General features: G+C 44.5%; 1 protein-coding gene across 4 annotated transcripts in view; it reads left to right on the top strand.

The window, feature by feature from the left end:
• Positions 1–657: 657 nt before the first annotated feature.
• The window catches only part of KIAA1958 (KIAA1958 ortholog), a 76714-nt gene continuing 53527 nt past the window's right edge, over positions 658–23844 (top strand). For all 4 annotated transcript variants that reach the window (XR_012649151.1, XR_012649150.1, XR_012649149.1 and 1 more), the window contains exon 1: positions 658–718. The gene's annotated coding sequence lies outside the window, so the exon portion shown is untranslated. The remainder of the gene's footprint in view (positions 719–23844) is intronic.

Genomic DNA, 23844 nt, shown 5'->3' on the forward strand with positions numbered 1-23844 from the left:
CGGCCGGTGTCACCCCGGCAGATCTCCGTGGGAATAACTCGAGTCACATTCTTTTCTGTCAGCCGAGCGTGCGCTCCTCGGTATCAGCGAGACAGCCCCGGTCTCAGGTGCGTTTCTCTCCTCCTCCTTCCAGGCAAACCCTCCCGCCCGTGGCAAGGCGGACAGGCCGACCCTATTCGCCCGGACCCACGCAGAGGTGCGCGCCGATCACGCCCCCCCCCCCCCCCGGTTTTTTTTTTCCTGCCTTGTCCCGTCCCGCGTGTCCCCCCCCCGGCCCGTCCAGCCTGCAGCCGCACTCCCCTCCCCGGCGGCCCGCCCCGGCGGCAGCGGCGGGGGGGGGTGGTGGTGGTGGTGTGGGGGGGGGGCCGGTGTGCGGGGCGGCGTGCGCGGGTGTGCCATTGCACACTTCCTGCGGTGAGTGTGACCAGGCGCCGGTTTCCGGTAGCTGACAGGAGCCGGAGGCCGTCGCTGCCTTCTCCGGCGCGGAGTGCCAGCGCGCAGGGCAGCGCACACGCACACACACACACACACAGACACGGGGGGGGGGGGAGCGGGGGGGCGGAGGAGGAGGAGGAGGAAGAGGGCGGAGGGACCAGAGCAGCACCCCCTCCCCAGCCCCCGAGCAATATCACAGTAATCCCCCCCCCCCCCCCCCATGCAATACAGGCGATATTGCACAGCCTCCCCGCCCCACGCTCCCGCGGACAGGCACCTGCAGGTACGTGACCCGCCCGGCTGCACCGTGTGTGTGTGTGTGCACGCGTGTGCGCGCGTGTGCGCGTGCCTGCGTGTGCGTGTGTGTGCGTGTGTGTGCGTGTGCGCGCATCCAGCGCTGCCCGCCGGGGGGGGCGGGCGATACTCCCCGTCCCTCTCTTTGTGCGCAGCGGAGGGCTCTCCGGGAAGGCTCGCCGGGCCGATACACAGCCCCCCCCCGACCCCCCACCCCACCTTTCCGCGGGGCAGTGTGCAGGGGAGGGGGTAGGTGTGCACCCCCGTGCAACGGGGAGGGGGAAGGGGGGGCGGGAGTGCCGAGGGGGTCGGGGTTTGGCACAACATAGAGCCCGGGGTGGCCCCCCCACCCCCCGTTGCATCCTCTTGCCAAAAGAAAAGCGACCCTTCCTGTACCGAGTGTACCCCCCTCCCCCCCGCAATGGGCTGAAATAGAGCTGGGAGGGGGCAGCCGGGGAGGGCTGTGTTTTGGGGACCCGGGGGTCTGGCAGCTGCACCGAGCGGGGGCCAGAGGGGCAGTGCCTGGCGGTGTGCTTTGCCCCCCCCTCCCGCCCGCCCTGAGGGGTTCAGCCCCCCGCCCCCTCCCGCAGGAGGGCAGGGGAAGGCCGGGGGTCCCTGTCGCCCCCAGCCCGAGCAGGCAGGGGGTGCGTGCTGGGAAAGGCAGCCCCTCGCAAACTTGGCTTGTCACGGAGACGAGGCAGGAGCAATAAGGGAAGCCAGAAAACTGTGAAACAAGCTTGGAAAAGATGGTTAAGTGCAAAGGACAAGAGTGAAAACGGTGGAGAGATATATTGAGCCTTCCGCAATTTAATTCCGGCTGTCAGAAAGAGAGCCGCTTTCCAGCCAAAGGAATAACTATGACACATACGTTAAAACTCACCTTCCATCTACAGTGTTAATGGTTATAAATATCCCCTGAACGCAGCTGGTTATTCAGTAGTACTAGATCTAGAGTAAAGCTGTTTCCATTCGAGTGAATGAAGATCTGTTATAGAAACAAAACAATACACCGGGTAAAAATGAGGTCCTCGCATATGCCTGGCTTTCAACATTTGAATTGTTAATCCGTGAAGTTTGCTTTTGCCTGCCTTCTCCGCCATTCCCCCGCTATCCTTCTCAGAAATACAACCTCTGCAAGTAGTGCTGCAACGCTAAAACTGCAATAGGTGCTAAAGCTTGACTGTGAACTGCCGGGGACGGTAATGTTTTTCCTTTTTTCTGTTGATTTGAAGAGAAATGGGACCAAGCTCTTAGCGTGCTTGTTAGCAGCAGTGACAATTTGCATAAATCCAATGATTACATCCCTTTGCTGCATTCTGGATGACAACTTTTCAGGTCAGGGACTCGGTTTGTTTTTCTTAACTTTTTTCTTCTTTAAACAGAGTAACCCCCAAAAGTCTTTTCAGGTGAGGAGTGGCCAGTTCCTGTTCCCCCCTCCACGGCTGCCTCTGTTCCCCTCCATGTAATTCAGAGCTCAGACCGACAGGACTGTACTCGTGTGGTACTGCAATTAACCTAATAACCCCAGCCTGCACCACGCTGGGGCTGCACACCTGCCCCACAGCACATGTGCATCGGTTCATACTGCTTCCAACTGACTGGCGTTACCAGGAGCTGAGTAAAATTGCCTTGGGGGCCTGATCTGCCAGTTGTCTCAGGCTGATTTTTCAAACGTCATTTCGGGCTTGGCTAAACCTATTTTTGCTGGCTTCTAAAGCCACATAAAAGTCAAAGTTGGAAGTCGTGCGGTTCATGCACTCACCTGCCGTCCTGTGCTGAGCCTGGCACAAGACCTGGCTAAGTGATACCTGCACCCCCTCTTCTCCCTCCGCCTCTGGCTTTCAGCAGAAAGCTATTTTTCAACATTCTGCTCAAGTTCATCAGCTCTTTGAAGTGCTTTATAGGTAAACTAACAAGCCAACCTGATAGTTGAAAAACCTTGCACGCAAATGAATAATAAAGAGGTAAGAACTGGCAAAAAGATACTGTGTGAACTAAGTATTAACAGGAGGTGTTCAGGGGATAATAGGTGATCTTACATGCAGTGTAAAGCTTGTTGTGAGAGAGATATGCAGAGGAGTTACTCTTTCTGGTGTTGCCAGTAACTCATCTCAAGAGTGTAACACAGGTCTTCTTTGTGTTCCACTAAAATAGCTAGGTTTCCAGGGGCTAACCCAAAACTTGTGGAAGAACTGTAACAGCTCAAGTACTTCTCTAGCCATTGTGAGCAAGCTGGTGTTTTGTTTTGTTTTGTTTTGTTTTTTAAGCAAATATATATTGATGTTCCTTCTGTACTGATACACCTGTGCACTGGTAGTCTCTGTATTACACCAGAAAGTTTCCTACAGCTGAACTTACTGAAAGTTTCAAAAGCACAGCACAATTCTGTTTCATACATGCAATGATAACGGGTTTATAGTCACTGAGTTCCCAGAGCGGTAGCAGTTCGCTTCGTCGGCAGTTCACACCTGGCAGTCACCAGGTCCACCTTCGTTACGTGGCCACCGAACCTCGCCTTGGTGCCCATTCGACCGGGCTGTCGCGTGTCCACCCACTCCAGCTCAGCGGAGGCTCTCGGAGTTTCAGCAGTGCCGTCTTTCAGTATTTCCAGTCTCCCAACCTTGTGCGTCTCTGCCTCCCTTCCCTGTTAGTTATAAAATGCAGACAGAAGAGGTCTGAAGGTCTTAAGTGTGGGCAGCCCTGTAATCCCACCCAGCCTTGGCACTCATTTCCACAGTGCCACTGTTGTTCCACGTCTGGGAGTGATAACCCATTCATGCAGAGCTCACAGAGGTGGTGTGAAAATTAACTACTGTTTGTAAGGCACTTCACAGAAACGTATATGGCAATTAGTCCTCTCAAGGATTGTTATGCATCTGGTAATTGAAGTGTGGCTAGCTGAACATAAGGCTCTGCTTTCAAAGGTTATTGCTGCACACCTTTCTGCAAAGTAAAATGGGGTGAGAGGAAGGTTAGTGACTTAAAGTAGTGCAAATTTTTATCAGCTTTTCTGGTTCCTTTTCTGTGAAAAGTACTCAAAAAGGAGTGTTAGTTTGAGTCAAATGTTCCTGTGATGGATCTGCATAACAGCTCAAAGGAACTTAAAAAGACTTATACCTTACTACTATTAACAACGAAGAAAGACCCGTGGAGCACGACTGCTTCATCTTCAGCTACTTGACCTTGGCTCAGATCTGTTGATTTATGAACTTTATTTACTGGCAGTGTTGGTGAATTCTCTTGCAAGACAGAAATTACAGCATGCCAGCCCTCTCGTTTCCGTGGTAACGAGTACAGCACACAGATTCCCTAATGAGACCTTTGGCTGGCCACTGATTGTCTGTGTTTTTCTGGTTTGGTAATTCTGGGCCCTGAAGTAAATAAAAGGTCTTGTTCATATGACTGTCTGAACTCAAGCAGTCAAAATGGAAACAGAAATAAAAGAACAGATGCCTTCAGCAGAGTGAGAATGTATTGTAATTTAGCCTCAGTCATACATACATGGATGGGATATAAGCAGATAACTTTCAGTATTGTGTTTTCTTCTGAGAAGGGTATGGTGAAAAGGACCCATCACAGGTCTTGGTTTAGTTTGAGCTTTGTGTACCTCTTCTGTGGCTGACTGATACATGTGCAAAGAAGTAAGTTATTTTGCATCATCTGGGGGCTATTCTCAATTAGAGGTGTTTTCCGCATTTTCTGGTCTGCCAGTTTTTATCACAGTCCTTGTATTGCTGGAGAGTTCCTTTATATTGCTCCATTCCCTTTTCTTACTTACTCTTTAGCAACAGGAAGGGTCTGAAAACTTTTGCTCACTTGACTGATGTTAGCTCAGAGACATCACATGAGTCCTGTTGGACCCAGGCATCCTAGGGTTTTAGTCCTGCGAAAAGTTACAGGAACAAAAGTTTTCCTGTAAGTGCAAAATCACAGGATTAGTTTAATGGTGTTCACAGAGTGAGCACTGTGACCTTCTGCAATTTCTTATTTCCACTGCAAGTGTTCACAGTAATTATTTTCTAAAACCAGTCATTGTACCTGAAATATTTTACTTAAATGGTTTTTAAATAATACCTAAGATAACTGGAAGAGGTAAGGGGAAGGAAGAGATGCCTCTCCCTTCTTCTCTCCAGCTTTGTTTATTTCATTAATTTTCCCACCCTTTTTTGTGCGGTCTGCCCTACTACTTTCCTTTGTGATCTTCAGTAAAGGGAGTGTCTTTGGTGAGTGTGGACAATCGGGCAAAACCCCCCTCCAAAATGTTTTTTAAAAATATATAGCAGTGGGCAAACATCCAGACGCCCATGTTGCTTAGCTTTGGCAACTGGACTAGATGAGAAGTAGTTTTCTTTTCTTGAATCACCAACACTATAGTTTGAAAGCTTTATTGATTAGTCCCTTCACCTATGAACGGCTGCATCTTGATGAAAGAGATAGACCAGAAAGGTATCCATGATATAATTATCCTCTGTAGCATTTTTATTCAAAGTATGTGTAAAGCTGGCAACAACTGAATTTAGTAATTTCAAATTTCAGTGGCTATCCTGTCATGGGTTAAGGCTGGAGGAAAGAAGAACCACTGATGGTCTCGTAGTTTGCACTGAAATTCTTTTTTGCCCTGCCAGAAGCAGCCTCTAAATGACCTGTGGTACTTCGCTGCCTATTAACCCATCCTGCCTTGGAGATTGCTGATTGGTGTGGCAAACAGAATAAAACTAACTAGAACAAGTGGCGGGTTGGAAATCTGTCTTCACGGGAAAGTTCCAGTGGAAAGCTGTGAAATGGCTAACAGCCAGACACCACGCTGTGTTTGGGCTCCTGATCGCTGATCGTCATCTCTAGTTTTCGAGTAGCAGCATTTTAAAGCAGTGTTTTCCCCTGTGTGGAGGTGTGCTGGCCTGCGAACAAGGGAGCTGCAGTTGTTAAAAGCTGTTGTTGGGTTCTGCTGTTTTGGCTGCCAGTGTCAAATGCCGTCCCCTGCCCCTGCACATACCCCCCAACAAAAAAGCAGAGTTTCTAATATGCCTCTGCTGAACCCAGCCATTTATTTTGTGGGCGTAAATTTCCACACTGTCAAGGGCTGTGGTTTACAAGCTGTTTTTGGTAATCACTTAACAGTTTGCCCAGTAGTGACCCAAAATAACTGCTTTTATAATTATGTGAAGGTGTATCATATATAAATATGAATAATGTGCAAAGATACAGTTACACTTATTTATAAATATATATGTAATGTACTTATATAATATTTGTACTACATATAGATAATAGAACTTATGTTGATATTGTGTTATTATGCATTCTATATTATTTAATATATTATAAGGTAATATATTAATATGGTATATATGTTGTTTATTATTACACATTATTATTATTATTATACATATTCTAGTCTATTCTGCAGTCAGATGAGAGAGAAAAGATAGGTCTCACAGAGAAGGTACCTGACTTACGGGGTGAGGGAGCTGTGGTTCTGCTGGGATCCGTCCTGCTCCCGCTCCTGTCCAGTGCTTTCCCAAATGATACAGTGGAAGGAATAATGCACTTGCCTCCGTATTGCACCTGCGCGGAGCACGGGGCCGGAAGGAGCCACAAAGACGTGGGAGCACAGAATCAGATTTCAAAATCATCTCAACAGGTTGGAGATCTGGGCTGGAGACGACAGGGTGTGAGGTGTAACACAGGGTTCTGCTCTGTGGTAGGATTAGGGAAATGCTGAAATTACAAGCTGGGTAGCAATTTAATGGCCAAATTATTTTTTTTTAGCAAAAAAAAAAATGCTCTGCAAAGGGGAAGGGAGTAACTTTGCTCTGTGGCAAAGGTAGGTAGGACAAGAAACAATAATTTTTGGTAGGAGGGAAAGTCAGGGCTAGGCATCAGAATGTGCTGTCTAAGAAGGCTCATGAAGCTCTGGGATAACCTGTGAGGATGCTGCCGTGGGAAGTCCTCACAACCAGGTTAAATGAGTGTCTGTCAGCAGGGAGAGAGGAACTGTGAGTCTGCTGAGGAGGAGCCCCAATTTGTAGTGATTTTTCTTTCATGATTAAACCCCTTGCCTGTAGGAAGTTTTTCTCTAGAACAAGAGTATAATGGTCATTTCCCAACAGGGCTGAAGAAAGACAACCAGAAACTCAATTTTTTTAATAGGAAAGGGGTGGTGGTGGTAGAGGAAGGGTGCCTATCTGAAGTGGTAAGTGACTGCAAAGCACAACCTCATAACGTAGAGCATCGTGACCTGGTGTGAAGTGTGAACAGGTGCACGGAGGGATGTCAGTGGCATGAAGAGGAGAACGCTGTGGGGAGATGGAAACGCATTTCAATTGGCGTATCTTCAGCTTTGTTCTTGTCACAGTACCGATATCTCCCTAGAAGTAGTCCTGGTGCAGGAAAGCGCTTGAACAGTTAGAAACCTCCTCCCTTTTTTGAACAGCATGCTAGTACAGTGTTTACACCTGAGCGGGGCTACAGTCAGGTGCTTCCGTGCGGTTGTGCACAGCGAGTTTCCAGAATGACAGCTGACATTAGGGAAAAATGAGCTTTTGGTATGCACTTGGCATTGCTGTGTTTTCTTAACTTCTCTGTTTGTCTCCTCTCCTTCAACCTGAAGCTGCGGACCGTAATTTCTATAATTCTTGTGTCTCTGCAGTCTCAGTAAAGAAGGGAGAGGATTTATTTATGTTCTTTGCTAAGTGTTTTCCTGAAGCTGTAGAGAAAACCCTTGTCGCCCCGTGATAGTTTGCAAAATCCACTGCAACACACCATAAGGAGCCAGCATATTTTAGCTGGTAGCAATCCAAATGTCATAGCTTAGAATTTGCAAAAGCTTGCAGGATGGAACAAAATTAATGAACTATTCTCAAAATGTAGAAGCTGACACTTTTTTTTAATCTGTGAGATTTTGATCCTTACCATTGAGCAAGTTTTGCACAGAAGATGTCGATGTACTCATTCAGTGAACATTTTCTGTTCTCCATCCTGTGCGTTGTCCCCCTACAGCAGTCCATAGTCATGCCAGGTCATGCTATGCTACACTGTGAGGTTAAATATCTACTCAGATTTTATTGTAACTGGAAGCTTTTTATAGTCTTCTTTTTTTGTGTTTAACTAGGAAAATGAGTATTTCATGTCTGAAATTTAGATTTCATACTGGGTTTTTTTTTAAGCTCTGTTAGGGGAAAAATCATGTCTGGCTTTTTTTTTTTTTTTTCTTTCTTTTTTAGTTAAAGTATATTTTAACCTTAGTATCTGTAACTAAAAAATCAAGGGTGCCTTTTAAAAAACTGAGCTCTCACAGGCTCAGCATTAAATTTTTTGCACCCAAGAGGCAAATGTTTATTGTGCAACCAGTAAACTGCAATTGAAACTGTTCTGTAAAGTGCTTGGCATGGTCTGTGCCAGATGTATGAATCCTAGTAATTTTAGCAGACTTGATGAGTGTTGATGACTTAATTTTAAACCATTCAGGTTTAACATTTCCATCTCTGATTTTCAAAAACACAGATAACTGTTGAGGAACTAAACCAGTTAAAAGGAAGTGTTGTCTTTATATGGAATGAATATTAAATACCTACCAGCAGGTTGATAATTTCCAAATTTTCTAGATTTCAAGTTACATTTCAATGTAGATTCTCCTTACAGTTTTAAAACTTGTGCCCCCAAGTCAAGACATGCAAAAAACCCTCATGCAAATAACTTTTGTCAAAAACCTCTTTCAGTTAAATCCTGTTTTCTCTACACAGCTTCACTTCATAGCAGGATATAGCTAAGAACCCTGTAATGGCTCATTTCACTGATCTGAATATTCTGAATTAAACAAGCAATGCAGGACTCCACCCACTTTGTCTGACCTGGTGCCTGGCATCAGCCTAAAAATTGGGCACAGTGCTGTTTGCTGAATAGGCAGTGTGATTTGATTGAAATACTGGTGACTGATAAAGAATTTTTGTCTGAGGAGAGCTGGGTCAGACATTTAGATTTTACAAATCTGTCTTGATTAGAGGGAGAGAAGATAGCTATTGTGGGGGTGAGTGAAGAAAGCCAGAAAATTATATATGCAATATATATAAATCCACAGTATGTAGATTTTTTTTTCCCTTGTCTTACCCTGGTCACGGTTACTTGCTTACCGTAAATACCCTAAGGTCTCAGTCTTATAACATATTAGACATTATGGTGCAATCCAGCAAAACACAGGTGAGTGATCCTCCCAGAAACAGAAGCACTAGTCAGTTAATGCTTGCAAATTTTAGTAGATCATTAAGTTCCATGTATTTTTTTTTCCTGTATTTTTGCCCAAATTGTCTGTGAATATGTTTTTCTTTCAGCTAGCTTTTTTGGCTGGTTAGATAATCTATTCTGAAATAATGAGACTGATTTCAGTATGGAAATGTACAGCAGCCCTTCTTAGTAATGCATTCACATGCATGAAAAAAACAGGCCGTCTGGCAGAGAGAAAAAATTAAACATTTGTAAATTTGGATTTACAATTTCTTTTGGATTGCAAGAGAATACATTATACTGAGCATCATAAATAAGTTGTGTTTTGGAACAGCTCTGCAAGATAGAGGAGCATTACTGGAATAAAGCATCAGGCAATTTATATGGAGGGTGGTTATCCACCCAGCCCTTTATTTGCAAGAAACATTCCACACTTTAATTGAGCTCTCTTCAATATGCTGCATCTGCTTTAATGCACTGTGTTTGCTGTATGCATTTGAACAGTCTCATAAGGATGGTTAAAATTTGCTTTGGTCTAGCCAGGAGTCAAGGAGAAATAGCGGCTTGGAGCCATATAGCAAAGATATGCACTATTAACCATTGCAATTTAATTTTTTGCATGTGTGTGTTAACATTCAATACTTTCCCGTTGGATAGTTAACGCTGTAAAGCTAAGTGACCTCTTTCCAGTCAGGCATCTCTAAAACTGTCTTCACCTCTGCTGACCTCCTAGATACTGATTAAACTGTTCAGCTGTGTTTGATTAGCTTAGTTTACAGACCATTTAACCGGTGCAAAAGTATTTACATCGGATAATACTGTGAAGATTAAGATGGGGGAAGTAAAAACCTGGAACCACTTCAGCAGGTTTTATGAAACAACGAGGTATGAATCCAGCATGTGTATGTGTACTTTAAAATCTCAGGGCTTGCCCTTTGGGCTCAGTGATTTATTTTTCTTGTGGAGGAGAAGTCACTCTTTCTCCTTCAGTGGAAGATGATGATTTTCCTCATTGCAGCAGTTGCTCTTGTGGCCCTACCCTGATGTTGGGGCCCTGCCCATGGCTGAGAGATTCACACTGGGCATGAGGAATATGCTTTTTAACAGGATGAGAGCAGAGCAGATTGCTCTGTGTTCTACTTCAATAGTACTGATGCACTACCACTGCCCTAGCACAATTAAAAAGCGCAAAGCCTGAGTGAACATATCTAGACCCAGCTGTTTGGTGTCTTTCCTTGGCTGCCTCCACCTGGCAAATTCCACTACTTGCCTACGCTGTACAGTGTTGGGAGACAGGTTTTCTTGTCCCCACTGGCACAGCTGGGGTAAATTTGTAATACATAATCTCCATTCTTTTCATCAAATGCCCCTTTTTCCGCTGCTGATGGCCACTGGGCAGTGATCTTCATTCACATGTTCCAAGGGAGTTGACAGTCTCTTTTCCTCTCTTGGATTTTTTTGGCAGACTGTAGCTTTTCAGAAGAAACTGGGATGGCCAGTGCATATTCCCTTTCCTGCTCCAGGTCATTCATCAGGAGGGACTTCATAGTGCCTCTCGGTGAGGAGATGGAGGAGCATCTGCGTGTGGCTTTTGAGACTCCCCTGTGGAGGAGGGACCTGGAGTCTTTGCTCAAGTGCAGTTTTGCCCTGACCCCCACAGATGTCATTGTCAGGGTCTTGGGACTGGGTTGGCAAGTCAGTAGGAAGGCTTGAAGGACACACCTGGTTGCCTTGTCGGTGCTGTACAAATCTTCCTGTCAAATTAAGGCAGCCTTTGGTAGCCTTGGGGAGGGCAATAAGTGGGGACATCCTCGCTGCTCAGAGGGACCAGGGCTTTTGTGTGGATGAACCTACTATTCCTCTGGGTTTTGTGGGGGGTGTCCATCTTGCAGAGTGCGCAGTTTGGAGGTGTGGTGAGTTTTCTGCAGTCTTGCATGGGCTTTTTGTCCAGGGCTGATATCCCAGGAAATATGCTTCTGGGGCTGGGTTAAGCAGAGGTCTGCAGCGCTGCCTGGTGTAAAAGCCTCCTCCCAGCCAGCCGGCGACTGGGACAGTTGGACCCAGGCCCCCATCACTTAATGCCAGAGCCCTCTGCCAGCGAGGTCCTTCTCATGCAGTGGGAAAGTCTGCTGTTGCCATTTCATACCGCTTTTACATGAATTAATACCTGCTCTCTAAGGCATGAGGTATCTTGTTGAAGCTTTATTGAAGGTCAAGTAAATTAAGTTGTATAGGTCATTTTCATCTGCTTCATTCACCTTTCCTCTCTATTTAATGACTGCTTTGAAAGACACTCACAGCCGTCAGGGGTCTAGCAGTTTTCCCTCATGACTGTTTTACAAGAGCGATCCTATCTGGTAGCATTTAAGTGCTGCACTACTTTTAATCATGCTCTGCCTGTGCAAGATACTTTCTCAAAAATAATAGAAGTGTATCACTTCTGCTGTATTTGTAATTATACTGTAAGAAAATCAGAAGGATATAGAAGTAAAACTTCTGCTGATATGACATGCTATTTGAGAAACAATGGCTTGGTTTTGTTGTGTGGGGGGTTTTTTTGCTGGTTTCAGGGGGCTGCCAGAAGAAGACAGCATTACAATTTTTCACATGGTTTGACCCATTAGATTGTTTGGTAGAAGGTATTTGAGTAGGCAGCAAATTGAATTGCTTTTACATTTTCAAGACACTTAAGATAGAAAATAGAAAAGACAGCACTAGATAAACATGCTGCATATATAATAATATTACTGCCAAGGAAATTTAATTCAGTCTTCAGTGATGGGTTTGGGCAGATGTGTTGCATTCAGCTAGAGATAAGGTAATGCATGCAGTGCAGTCTCAAGTAAGTAGGAACAGAATGAAACTGATATTTTGCATTAGTTGTGTATTATTTATTGTATCTGATAGAAGTGTACAGCAGACACCTGATACTACCACCATCTGCCTGGTATCAGATACCATGTCTGCATGTGGAAGGCGTAAGCTGGTGCTGTCTGGACTTTCTGTACAAGAGTTGCCTCAGAAAAGCTTTTATTTTATGAACAACTACTTTGCTAGTGCTTTTCTGGGTAATTTGCTTCCTTTGCTAAGGCTGTAGTTCGGTCATTAAAAAATCAAGATTTGCATTAGTAGTTGCCTGTTAGTGTGCAGTGGTCCCAGTGTTTTAACTCAAGACAGTGAAAAGCAGCAGTTGTGATCAACTGTTGTAAGAAACCGATATTCCTGTGCTCTGAGGGTAGGAGACTGCAGGCAGACAGTTTGGGGATGGTTCAGTATCAGAATATACTGTGAAGGGGAAGAAAGTCTCAAGTTTTGAGAAGGCACTTTGCCTGAGTGCTCTGAAGAGACAGATGTCAGTAATATCCTTAGATGGGGAATGAGAGAAGGAAGAAAACAACACAAGAAATGCAGGGAGATCTCCAGCTGTTGAAGTAGGAAATAAACTGATGAAAGAAACTACCTGGTGCACCAGATAACCTGATGGTTACATTCCTCGGTGCTGTTCAGGTGGGACATGAGGTAGGACTCTCACCTTGAGTTTGCCTCAAAAGCCACATAACTGAGAACAGCTGCTTCCAGAAAGAACTTACCGTATTTTGGCATAAATATCTCAAGGGAAAACCAAGTTTTGAATCAGATTCACTAGGTAGGAGACTACAGTTCCCTCTGAAATGGTGCAGTCAGCAATAGTCTGCCTTCATCCTGTCTGCTCTCAATCCAGCTGCTCCTGAAGACCTCAAGGAGGGCCACTTGGGCTGTCCACAGCATGCTACCCTTTCCACTAGAGAAATGTGCCTCCCATTTTACAGAAGGAGAAACTGAGTCAGGGAGACCTGGGCTAAAGGGTATTTTGTTGCTAAAGTGCATCATGTGCAGTCAGAGACCACTGAGCTCCTGACTGTGCTCCAGGACGAGAAACACCTCTGGGGCGATGAGCCAGGGTTGACTTGCTCTTCCCAAGGGTGCTGACAGCTGCAGTGATTTTCCTTCCTGCCTGCGAAGGGATGAGCTCGAGGATGAAAGAAGGACGTCGCAGTGTTGGGCTCAAGCTGTGCAATCCTGCTGCGTGGCCCGGAGTTTGGAAAGGTTTCTGTTTGAACAGACCACCTTCCCCAAGGCTGGATGCAAGAACAAGACCTCCGTTTCTTAGGGTTTTTTCCTAATCATATGGCTGGATTTTCAGCTAGCACAGCAGTGTCAGGTTTATAATTAAAGCAAACCAGCCTGTTCGCTGCTGCCACCCCATCGCTCCAAAATCAGAGTTGTTTCCAGAGCGCAAAACCAGTGATCCTATCCCTGAGGAAGGGGGACTGCGGGTCAGGTGGTCTAACAGGTCAGAGGGGCACAAAATGGGGAGAATAACCTCTACCCTCTCACCTGCACCACCGAGAACAGTTAGGTCCTTCCCCAAAGTCATGTGAAAATTACTTCTTTTGAGGGGTAAGTGTGTGCAAGAGGCTCAGTCAGCTACAGAGGTGGGCAACAATAATGAGCAATGTGTTTTGGTAAATGCATGGCTCCCCTGAGGGGTGTCATGTGCTGCAGCCCTGATGACACCTGCACATCTCCAGGTGGAGGGGAAAAGCGCTCAAGAAAAAAGGTTCAGGAATGGTTTGTGATCTTAACGAGCGCCTGAGCCACCATGGTTGGCTGCCAGGTGATGCCCAAGGTCAGGAGCAGGATGAGCTCCACTGGGTTGATGCTGCTGAGCTGTGTTGTGGAGGACACACATGCAATAACAAGGGATAAAGGAGGGAAGACATGAATGAACAGTTGCAAACCAACCTGCACCTGGACAGCTCCATGAGCTGTCCTGGCAGTTTAGCAGTAACCTGCTCCTGTTGCTTTCTTGGCTCTCACATCAGCAAGGGCTGGGAGTGTGGTAGAAGCGAGACACAAAATACCTTTCCCCACAGACAGGGTCAAAACAATAGGTTTTTCTGGTAAGGAGGGAACAATATTCAACAGTGTCTTTTGGGGATGATACCTTAGCCAGTGATACCTTGAGGGGAAAGGGACTACAGCTACGCAGCAAAAAGACAAAACATGGGGAATGGAAGAGCTTTCTGGTGCTGCCTGATGCTCATCAGGAAATGCAGCTTGCTGTGTGTGGTGCATGTGCACCTCGTGCGCTCCACTGCACCTGCAGCAGGCAAGCCACCAGGCTTGCCTGTGCAAAGCAATATGCCTGCATTTTGCTGACAGAAAGGGAAAGTTTTGTTGCTCTTCCTTATGGGATGCATTTGCTTGTTATGCTAGGGGAGCACAGAGTAACCTGGGCAGACAGACAGAATGACTGTGCATACCCTGGGGCAAGACACAGTGTTTGTTCTGACAAAATCCTGTTTTATTCTGGCTTGTTTTGTGTTCATAAAGGCCTCTGCAGTGCATGCTGGAGATTGAGTGGGCTGGGAGTGGGAAGTTGCAGTCTGCTGGGGAGAGCAGTTTTTCAGGAACTTTTGCTGCTGTAAATGAAACCTGTGGCCTGTCTTGTTGCCAGCTTCTTCTAAACCATTAATAGAGAACGTTGTCTAGAAACTGCCATAAAGGGCAATCCTTGATTTTCTGTGGTAAGGGTGGTTTGAGAAGATTTACAAGCATTGTGAATTTAAATTTACAGGCGTCTGTGCATGCACTGCTCACCAAGAGCGTTCCCAACTGCTCCGTCTCTGCTGCTTGGCACAGAGGGCAGACGCTGCTCCACCCTGACCAAAATCTGCCCCCCTCACCCCATTTCAAGACTCTGCAGAATATCGCACTAGTGAGATACATCTTGCAACCTTAGTGATAAAGGAGTTTAGTGTGGCGTGAAGGGAGGAGGTGCAAGGAAAATGAAGTGACTGCCCCTACTGTGTGCATAGCTCAGGATCTGGCATATGACTGGCAACTGGGAATCCCACTTGGCTGTGACATGCATGGCAGCAGCGTGTGCTGTGAAGGTGCAGGGGCTGCATGGAGCTGATGAAGTTGAGCCAGGCATGAAACCTTCACCTTACCTTCCACCAGTCCCTCTGCACAGGCCTAGACATCTCACATATTTCTCTGTGGCTTTATGCCTAATGGTAGATCTACGAGCATTGTTGGGGCAGTCAGATGCTATGAGGAGGGATTAAGAAAGCTACACGCATATGTAAGCCTTGCTGAAACTGGCAGTGAGTATTGAGTTAGTTGGGTAAAGAGTGATTTTCTCAATAGTAACTGTTAAAGTTGGTCTTTAACATTCTGTGGAAGCAGTTCTTAAAGCAGAGGCAGGTGACAGTGTTGCTCTGTTTCACTGAACAGTTTAGTCCAGTGATGACATTACCACTTGTGTTCTTCATGGATGTTCGTTTAAAATATATGCATGTTTTGGTTTGGGGGGGCTTTTTGCTGACATTCATTTCTAAAGTCAGTCTTTTCCTAATGTTAACTGCTGGTGCCAAAGACATTGTACATTACTGGAATTAAAAATATTCCATAGGTAGCAGAAGTGAGCTGGTTGTTTTTAAAGCATGAAACTAATAAATACAGAACGACACCAAAACAGGGAGCCCTGAAGGATTCCACTCTAGCTGAGCCCAACTTGGATGTTGCGCAGCTGTTGCTGTGGTTCAGATCTGCACCGTGTTCCAGTGATGAACACCCCAAGTTTGCAGCTGCCCAGGTGAGCAGGTCAGTCTCACCGAGCACTGCCTGCTTAGTGGTGAGGTAGTCCCTGGTGCTGTCTCCCTCTCTCACCCCTTGCCACTGGCCTGAATGGTCTCCACGCGTTGGAGGGCAACGGGAGAGAGCATTTCTTCTGCATGTGTTGTGTCTTCACAGGGTTGGCTCAAGTGTCCCTTCTAGTTGCTGGCACAGAACCAATACTGCCTGCCAAATGATGTATTTGTCCCGGATCCTGCTCCCCTTCCCCCTGCCCCACCCCACCCTTCTTGCTCTATCCATTGGATTGGACTCCAAATGTGAGCAACCAGAAGCCTTACCTTTAAATAACTTTTTTTTAATGGCTAGTTACCAAACACAGTGCTCTTAGCTATGAAATGTTTAACTTGCACAGCTGTGCTGCAGAGAGTGAAATCTTTTGACTGCCCTTTCCCTATCTGTCATCTTTCAAAAGTGTACAGCCAAGAGATTTTAATTTCTTGCCTTTTTGTCTTTGGCAGATTTATTCTCATGCTGCACAGCTGTTCTAAACACAAGCCTTTTAAAATGCTCTGCAAGGCTTTATTTTTTTTTCGTAAGTTTTAGAAGTATTCCTAGGTCCATTTGTTCTAATCTGGCAGACAGTAAGTACGTTAAATTTCCCCTGACATCCCTCAGTGTTTTGCTTGCTTTAGCAACCGTAGGGTTAGACTGCACTGTAGTGTGATGTTGGTGCAGCTTGAAATGAAACCTGATTTTAACAAAGGTGGCTGCTCCTCTGAGGGCCAAACTGAAGACCATACTTATGTTTTTAACTGATCTAAGAGTAGTGACACAAAAGATGTTTAAAGGGAGAACAGAGCTGTTCAGTTTTATCTCCTGCTGCTGCTGGGCTTTATGAAGCTGGTAATATGGAGCTTGCCCTTTGCAAATATAATTTGGGATGCTCAAACTTCTGAGGTGTCCTCTGTGTTTTGTAAAGCCTTTGAGTGCTTTGTTTCAGTGCCGTTGTTTTCATGGAGGTTGGCTGTTGTAATCTGTTTACAAACAGGCATGGTTACAGAAGTGCTGGTGTTTGTGCTCCATCTGAAGCAGCATTTCAGCACTTCCGTTTCCACTCCAGTGAAATGGAGTTAAATTTCAAAATGTGATTGCAGAGAGATCAGCTTGTTGTATTGTAGATGACATAAGGAAAAGCATGTATGTCTGTCCTGCAAGGCTACCTGTGTTCATCTGTTGAGTGGCAGCATTACCTTTTCTATTGCTACAGGAAAGTGTGGGTCAGAAATTCCTTCCAACCTTCTGTCTAGCCAGGACAGGGGTGTGTTGTGCCCCTGCAGCAGTCAGTGAAATGTGCCCATCCATTTGGCACACCAGCAAAGTCCCCACGCAGGGTGCTGCTTTGCGAAGGGCTGGTTTGCAGCATTGTTGTTGGCTTTGTACATGTAATGGGACTCCAGCTGGAGGTGCCAGTTCGCTCTGACCCTTCAATGTAATCTCAGTAGACAAATGCTATTGAAACGTTAGACTGAACTGGCAGCATCTGTAGGGTTAGGAAGCTGAACATAGCAGGCCACTGTCACTTTTGCAGTGATTTCAGTGATAATACTCAATCTGTGCTCCCATCCTTCTCTTTGGTGCCAGCATGCATGTTTTTACTTGCAATTGGGCAACTGGAAGTGTGGGGGGTGGAAGACAGGGACTGCCCTTCAAATCTGGTGGATCTTGTTTTCTCCTGCCTTGACATGGCACAGTGGCTCTTGAGATGCATGGAGGTGAAGGTGAAATGCTGTCAGTGCAAAGCAGGGGTGAAAATCAGCTCAAGGCTTAGATCTGGTGTAAGGCAGGCAGGAATTGTCCCTCTGGCTTCTTTCTCAGGTTGCTGCAGCACTGAATATGGATATTGCAATTTGCAGCTGGGTGAAAGGACATCTTGCCTTGGCAAAGTCAGAATAAGTGTTATCCAGAGAGGGGTACCAACAACATCACTGCTGTGTTTGGTGGTAGTAGCTTTCAGTGCTCCCTCCACCAACTCTACCTCACTGGTAACGGTTTGTGATTGGAAGAAGCCAGTCATGTTTGCAGACACGTCAAAAATGGTTCAAGGCATTAATACAAGAATACACAATACAGACTTTTTTTTGCTGTTTTGGACTCACTGGAGTAGTAAATAATCAGCAGCTCTGACTGGAGCCACTTTTTCTGAGAGAAGAGGAGGTGAAGCTGTCCAAAGAAGTCCTTTTGGAAGAACATCAGCAGAAATTCAAGAAGGCTGGTCAGGGCAGTTCAATACACTTAGCCCCTGTATTAATGTCAGCATGTTCTTTCTCACCCTTTCTCCTTTTTGTTTGGTTTCTAATTTCTAAATAAGAGCCTGTGTCATTCCTCAGTATAATTCCAAAATAGCCCTTCTAGGTTCTGCTTTATTCCTCCATACAAGACATGTCCAGGTGTCTGCTGAATCTGCATAAACAATTATGTGTAAGAGACCTCACTGACTTCAAATGTAAATACACTCCATGACACAGTTGGATGAATAGGTATCTAATATGTGCATGTCCTTGCAGAAAATGTTTACAAAAATTAGATTAGTAATTACGTATGTTAGAAAGCTGTTTTACCAAGACTGTGATCTTCAGTTATTCCTGGCATGTTTTCCAGTGTTTGTCATTAATTGCTAATAGGTTATTCATATCTGGAGAGAGTTAGAAGAAATTAGATGTTGGTATCAATGTCCCTGGAATGACTATAGGGTATGACACTTCAGCTTATATTTATGGGATAAAGGTTTCTTTTTTTTTGAATGGGCAGTGGCTGTATATTTTCTACTAACTCTATTCAAAGGCTGGAATAAATGCAACCACAAGAAGGGATTTGTTGGAAACACTATCAAGTTGATATTGTAAAATATCTTCTGGTATCTCTGAAACCTACTGTGTTTTAGGAAATATTTTGGTTTATTGTCTGTCTTTTAATTGGCAAGAGAAGAGAAAGTCTGGAGTACCACAGATGGAAAGATTTATATTTTTAAAGTGTTTTTTCTGTTATCTTTGGAGAGGCTAAGAAGTTTATCTGGATGCATTTCTTGAAGGAGGTTAGTGGTGTGCTTTTGAATCATGTACCTTAAAATAAATTACTATCCTGCTTGTAATTACTTTTATTCAGCTGATTTTAACTAGCATGCATTTCGTCTAGGGCCATTTCTCACTCTAATAATGAAATGAACCAGTATGAGAGGAAATGGGTAATTTTGGAAGGAATTTCCTCATCTATTTCCTGCAATAGATCCAGTACTAATGAAGAATAGCAAGAACAGACTTTAATGCAACAATGTAACAATATATGTATCAATATTTTAATGGGTTTTCTTACATACCCCCTTCCCTTTAACTGGTTGCATGATATATCGTCTTACTTCCATTTGCTCTACCAAACATTCAGCAGTGTAAGTAGCATGTTGTTCTGAACTCCAGTTGTCCGAAGGCCACATTTCTGGTTTTGACTCTCCAAGAGCAAGTAAGTGAGGGTTCTTGAGGCTCTTGAGAGTCCTCCATGATAGATAGAGCTCTTCTTCCAAAGTCGTCTTGTGTGCCAGCCGCCAGTGCCTCTATATGTAAAACATGAATATTCTGGGTTTTCTCTCTGTTTCTTCGTCATGCTCCATCCCTAAATCTCCACGTTGTACATGCCAAATCTTGCACTGATGTTAGTAACAACTGTGCTTGCTTGAGAACACAAATTTAGCTGTTTTGGCCAAAGCTTTGGAACTTGCCTGGCTAAAGCTTTGTCAGGTTTTTAGACACTCAGGGTCAGATTTTACAGAGGTTTACTTGCCTACAGAGACTCTGAAAGTCCCACCCAGTGCTTGTCCATCCTTTTGATTACATAAATGCCTCTAAGAACTGGGGCCTGGGTTGACTGAGACAGCCGTGATCAAAGGGACCTTCTCCATGTACATATGTTTAAGCCTCTGTAGCTGCATTCCCACTGAACTCACACTGGCAGGCTTTGGAATGCCACGCAGCACAGCCTAGGTAGGCCCAGGTCGATCTTTGTCCCCGAGATCTCTGCGTCTCACTGTGGCTCCCTCCCCGCTTTCTCCATCAAGAGCAGCAGCGGGTCAGGCTGCTTGCCCTGTGGAGTTGCCACCAACTCCTCACCTGTATGTAGGTACAGCATCATGAGGCTTCGATCTCTTTGGGCACTTTCAGGGAACCCATCTCAGTAATCTTAAAATGTCATCTGTTTTAAACCTTGGTTTAAATTTTAGGATAATCCGAATTGATCAATTATAGTATGTTAGAGGCACACAGCTAGAAATGTTTCCAGGGATAATAGAAAAATTGGCACATAGTTGGGTGCAGCATTTCTAATTTTTTCTTCCACTGGCTGTTGACTACAGGATTTCTGACTGGCTTACATTTGAATAAAAATCCTTGCTTTTACTGGCTCATCTCTAGGGCAGCTTTCATATACCTGTTTTTTCTACATCATGTCAAAGTCTTGTCTAGGAACTTTATTAGGGACTCAGCTGCATGTGATCTGTTATGCATAGTTGGATACAAGCCTGTTCAAGGAATAATCTGCTGTCTTTATGTTTCTTGTATTTTTTCAAGTCTGTTCTTTCTTGCAACTCTTTTCTCCAAGTTTTGTTTTCTTTTTTTTTTTTTTTTTTTTTGTAGATTTTAAAAAGGAACTGCAGGGCAGGACCTCAGTCTGATACCAGTAGTTTAATGATAAGGATAATTGTTGATACTTCAAAAAGTGCATTGTAAAGACAGTTTCAGAATGTTTTTCTTGCTGAGAATTAAGCCCTTGGAAAATCATTTAACATCCCAAACCATCTCTGTGTTTAAAAAAAAAAAAGGGAAAGCCTAAACCCTTACATTCTACTGTAGAAAGTGGAATTTCATCCTCACGCAGAAATGCTGAGTTCCTGTGATTGTTCTGATTTTCTGCAGAAAACACCCCTCTTGATTTGTGTGGATGGTTAATAGTGTGGTTTCACTGGCACTGTTTAGCCAAATAATGAATGTTTTCAGTATTACCATAGCTACACTATTCCAATTTCCCTTTGCTTAGAAAAGTCCTGAAGTGAGAGAAATCCTACAAATAAAAAACACAAACCAAATCTGGCACAGTAAAGTCATCAACAGAAGCTGCTTGCATTTGCTTGTGAGGAATAGCACAGTATCATTACGTTGTCTGGGCTGGAACTGAAGGCATTGGTTTTCCACCAAGAATATGGGAGAGTTTGGTCTTCATAATTTATGTGCAAGTCAACTTTAATATTCCTGTTTTCTTTTTAGTAAATTACATGCAGACTTTCTCTTAATACAATTTCTAGGAAAATGAAAGGCCAGGGAAAACATCTTGCCTTCAGGCTGTGGTGTTTCATTCTCCTCATTGTAATTCTAAAATTAGAGAGGCTACACACTTCATTGTAAACTCAGGAAATCATGTATTTTAAAGATTTTTCCAAACATGTGGTGCAATTTCTCCATTACAGAATGATTGTGAACTGCAAGGTGAGGCAAATGCTAGCATCTTTGATAGAGTGCGGTTTTATATTCAGATCATCCTGAGAAATGATATGAAGAAAGATGCAATTTTTGGAACAAATTTTCATAAATAACACAAAATAACCAAGCCACGATACATAAGCTCCCTGGTAGCACTTTAAAATCTTATTGTTGATACACTTTTCACAAATGATTTACCAGAAAATGTGTTCAGTCTTTAAAAATGTCCTTCACTAGTAAAATATGAGAGATGGCCAAGATTGACTGGAGGCTACAGTTAAAACTCCCTGCCATGTTTTACTAATCCGAATGCACAGGCATCTTCTCAAGTACTCCTCTGAGCTGTCCCATTGGTTGCATGGTATAGTGGTGTACATTGATTTCACCATCATATTTACGCTGACGTTGCTGTCAACAGTTATATTGACCAGGCTCGTGGAGGTGCTGCGAATACTGGGTCTTTACCCTGGCACTGTTTCAGCAGAGCTGTTTAATTATTAAGGTGTTGGCTGAATGCAGAGTTCCCCGTCACTGTCATTTCTGCCTCCTCCCCAGAGCACCTTTTATCCCAGAGGCTCCACTTTGAGTACTAGAGGTACCTGAGAGTCCCTCCTTGGTTACTGCAAGACCCAGTTCTGGAAAGCAGTGTTGCTGTTGTCACCCCCCCCATAGCTTGCTCTGTGTGAGGATGCCAGCTCCTCTGTGAAGCATAGCTTGCAGTCGTTAAAAGTGGGGGTAAGAGTTTCTAGCACTTAAGGAGAGGCTGGATTGAGAGAAATGGAGCAAGAGGTCTTACTCTTGTTTCCTGGAGGCTTGATCCCCATACTACCCTTCAGCCCTACTCTCAGGGCTACGGGGTGGCTTTGGGCTCTCGTGAACAGTGGGAAATTCCTGGGTAAAATCTGAGCCTGGACTCAAAACCAAACAGCTCCAAAAAGGCTGTTTTCCAGAGCTGTAACACACCTTTACAGCTGTGTTTGAGCACAGCCTGTATATTTACACATGGCTTGAAAAGCTCTGGAAAGAGCTTTAGAAAAAAACCAATGAGCAGGCACTGATGTATGTGGGGTTACGCACTCATGCTGAATTCCTCAGCAAATGTTGTTGGAGCCAGAGTATGGTAAATCACTTGTCCTGCTGGTTTTTGTTTTGTTTTCATTTTTTATATTAAATTTTGGTAGGCAAGATGTGAACTCAAAGCAAAAGAATCTGTCTTGCTACAGGGATCAAAAGACTGGTGACTTGGCTAAAAAAATGCCATTTGTCAGTGTTAATGATACAAGAATTATAGGAGGGTAGAGGCATATTTGAATCAGTTCTGGCTCCCCAAAGAAGAGAGATCAAAATTCACCCATCCAGGGAAGTGTCTGCAGTGACATTATTCCTTGGGCAAGTCCAAACTCATAAATAGACATTTGGGCCTGCTTCAGTGACCACTGAGCTCAATGGAGTCTTCACCTCAGTGGGTATTAGATCAAGCTTTCCTAAGCAAATTTGATGGTGGATAGCTTGGCTGCATCACAACAGCCGTTTCTTTCTGTGCAGCAGTGGTCCTACCTGTATTCAAGGAATGATCAACAGTGCAGCGATAAAATGTCAGAGCTGGAATCCTTCATTTTGACTTTGCTGTAGAAAGACACTTTATGAAAAGGATAGATTGGGTTTGAAGGTGTGGAAAAGTTCAGTGTCAGACCCATTACAACCTCAAAGGAAGTAGAGCCAAATTGAAACAAGTGGTAGTTGCACAGCTTTCCATGGGTTTATATCCAGGATGGATTCTGCCCTGATCCTCATTCTTGCTACATCTTCTCCACTGTTGCTAGCAGAGAAAGCCATGAGTGCAACTGAAAATTTTTGTTCTCTCCTTGCTTTTGCTCTGGAGAACTTTCCACCATTGTAGGAACGAATGTGGGAGTGAACAGTTGAGTAAATCATTGTTTCTTGTAGGATGATGGAGCATTTATGTTTTTAAAAGCAGGATTTGAGCTGGTCCAGCTGGTGTATTTTTATTTTGAAACTTCTATTCTATATAGAAGCATTCCTAACACATATGTGTGTTAGATCTTGTATTTATTTGGCCACTGCAGCAGGCAGCATTCTGAAATGTAAGTGTAAGTTTGTTAGTAGCTCAAAGAGAGGTGAGGCAGGGCTAGATTCATCCTAGCTGCAGGAGGAGTCTGATGTTTTAGCAGTTCAGTAATGCAGGACTTGACGTGTGGCTTCAGTTCAAGGACATTTAAAACTGATTGTGTTTTCCCTCCATCAAAACTCTGCCATATTTAAAAGTGCATTGAAAATTGCTATATGGGGAACAACCTTCTGAAAACTGGTTGGTGACATGATGAAGACTTGAAAGTTTATTTCTACTCCTTTTCCCTCTCTGGAGTTGGAATTTAAGGTATAGCCAGAAATAAATCCACATATGTGCACTGAGCACACAGTTGTGTTCATTCAGTGGTACATATATATGCAAAAAAAACCCTCCAACAAGCCCCAAACCGTTTTGCAAGGGGGTGCTTGTTCATTGATTTCTGACATGGAGATGCAACTTGAACTGGAGTGCTTAGGCAGAGATAGTGACTGCACAGAGATGAGACAGGCGAGCTAGATTTCACCAGTGACGCAAGCAGCCACAAATGCTGCCCAGCATTGCATGTTGGTGATGTGAAACACTGAATCTGAATGCAGCTCACGGACTGTAAGTAGAGGGGGAAATTATTTCCATGTTAGGTCCCTGCAGTTACCTTCAGCC

The sequence above is a fragment of the Buteo buteo genome, chromosome Z (assembly GCF_964188355.1).
Source record: "Buteo buteo chromosome Z, bButBut1.hap1.1, whole genome shotgun sequence".
Taxonomy (NCBI): Eukaryota; Metazoa; Chordata; class Aves; order Accipitriformes; family Accipitridae; genus Buteo; species Buteo buteo.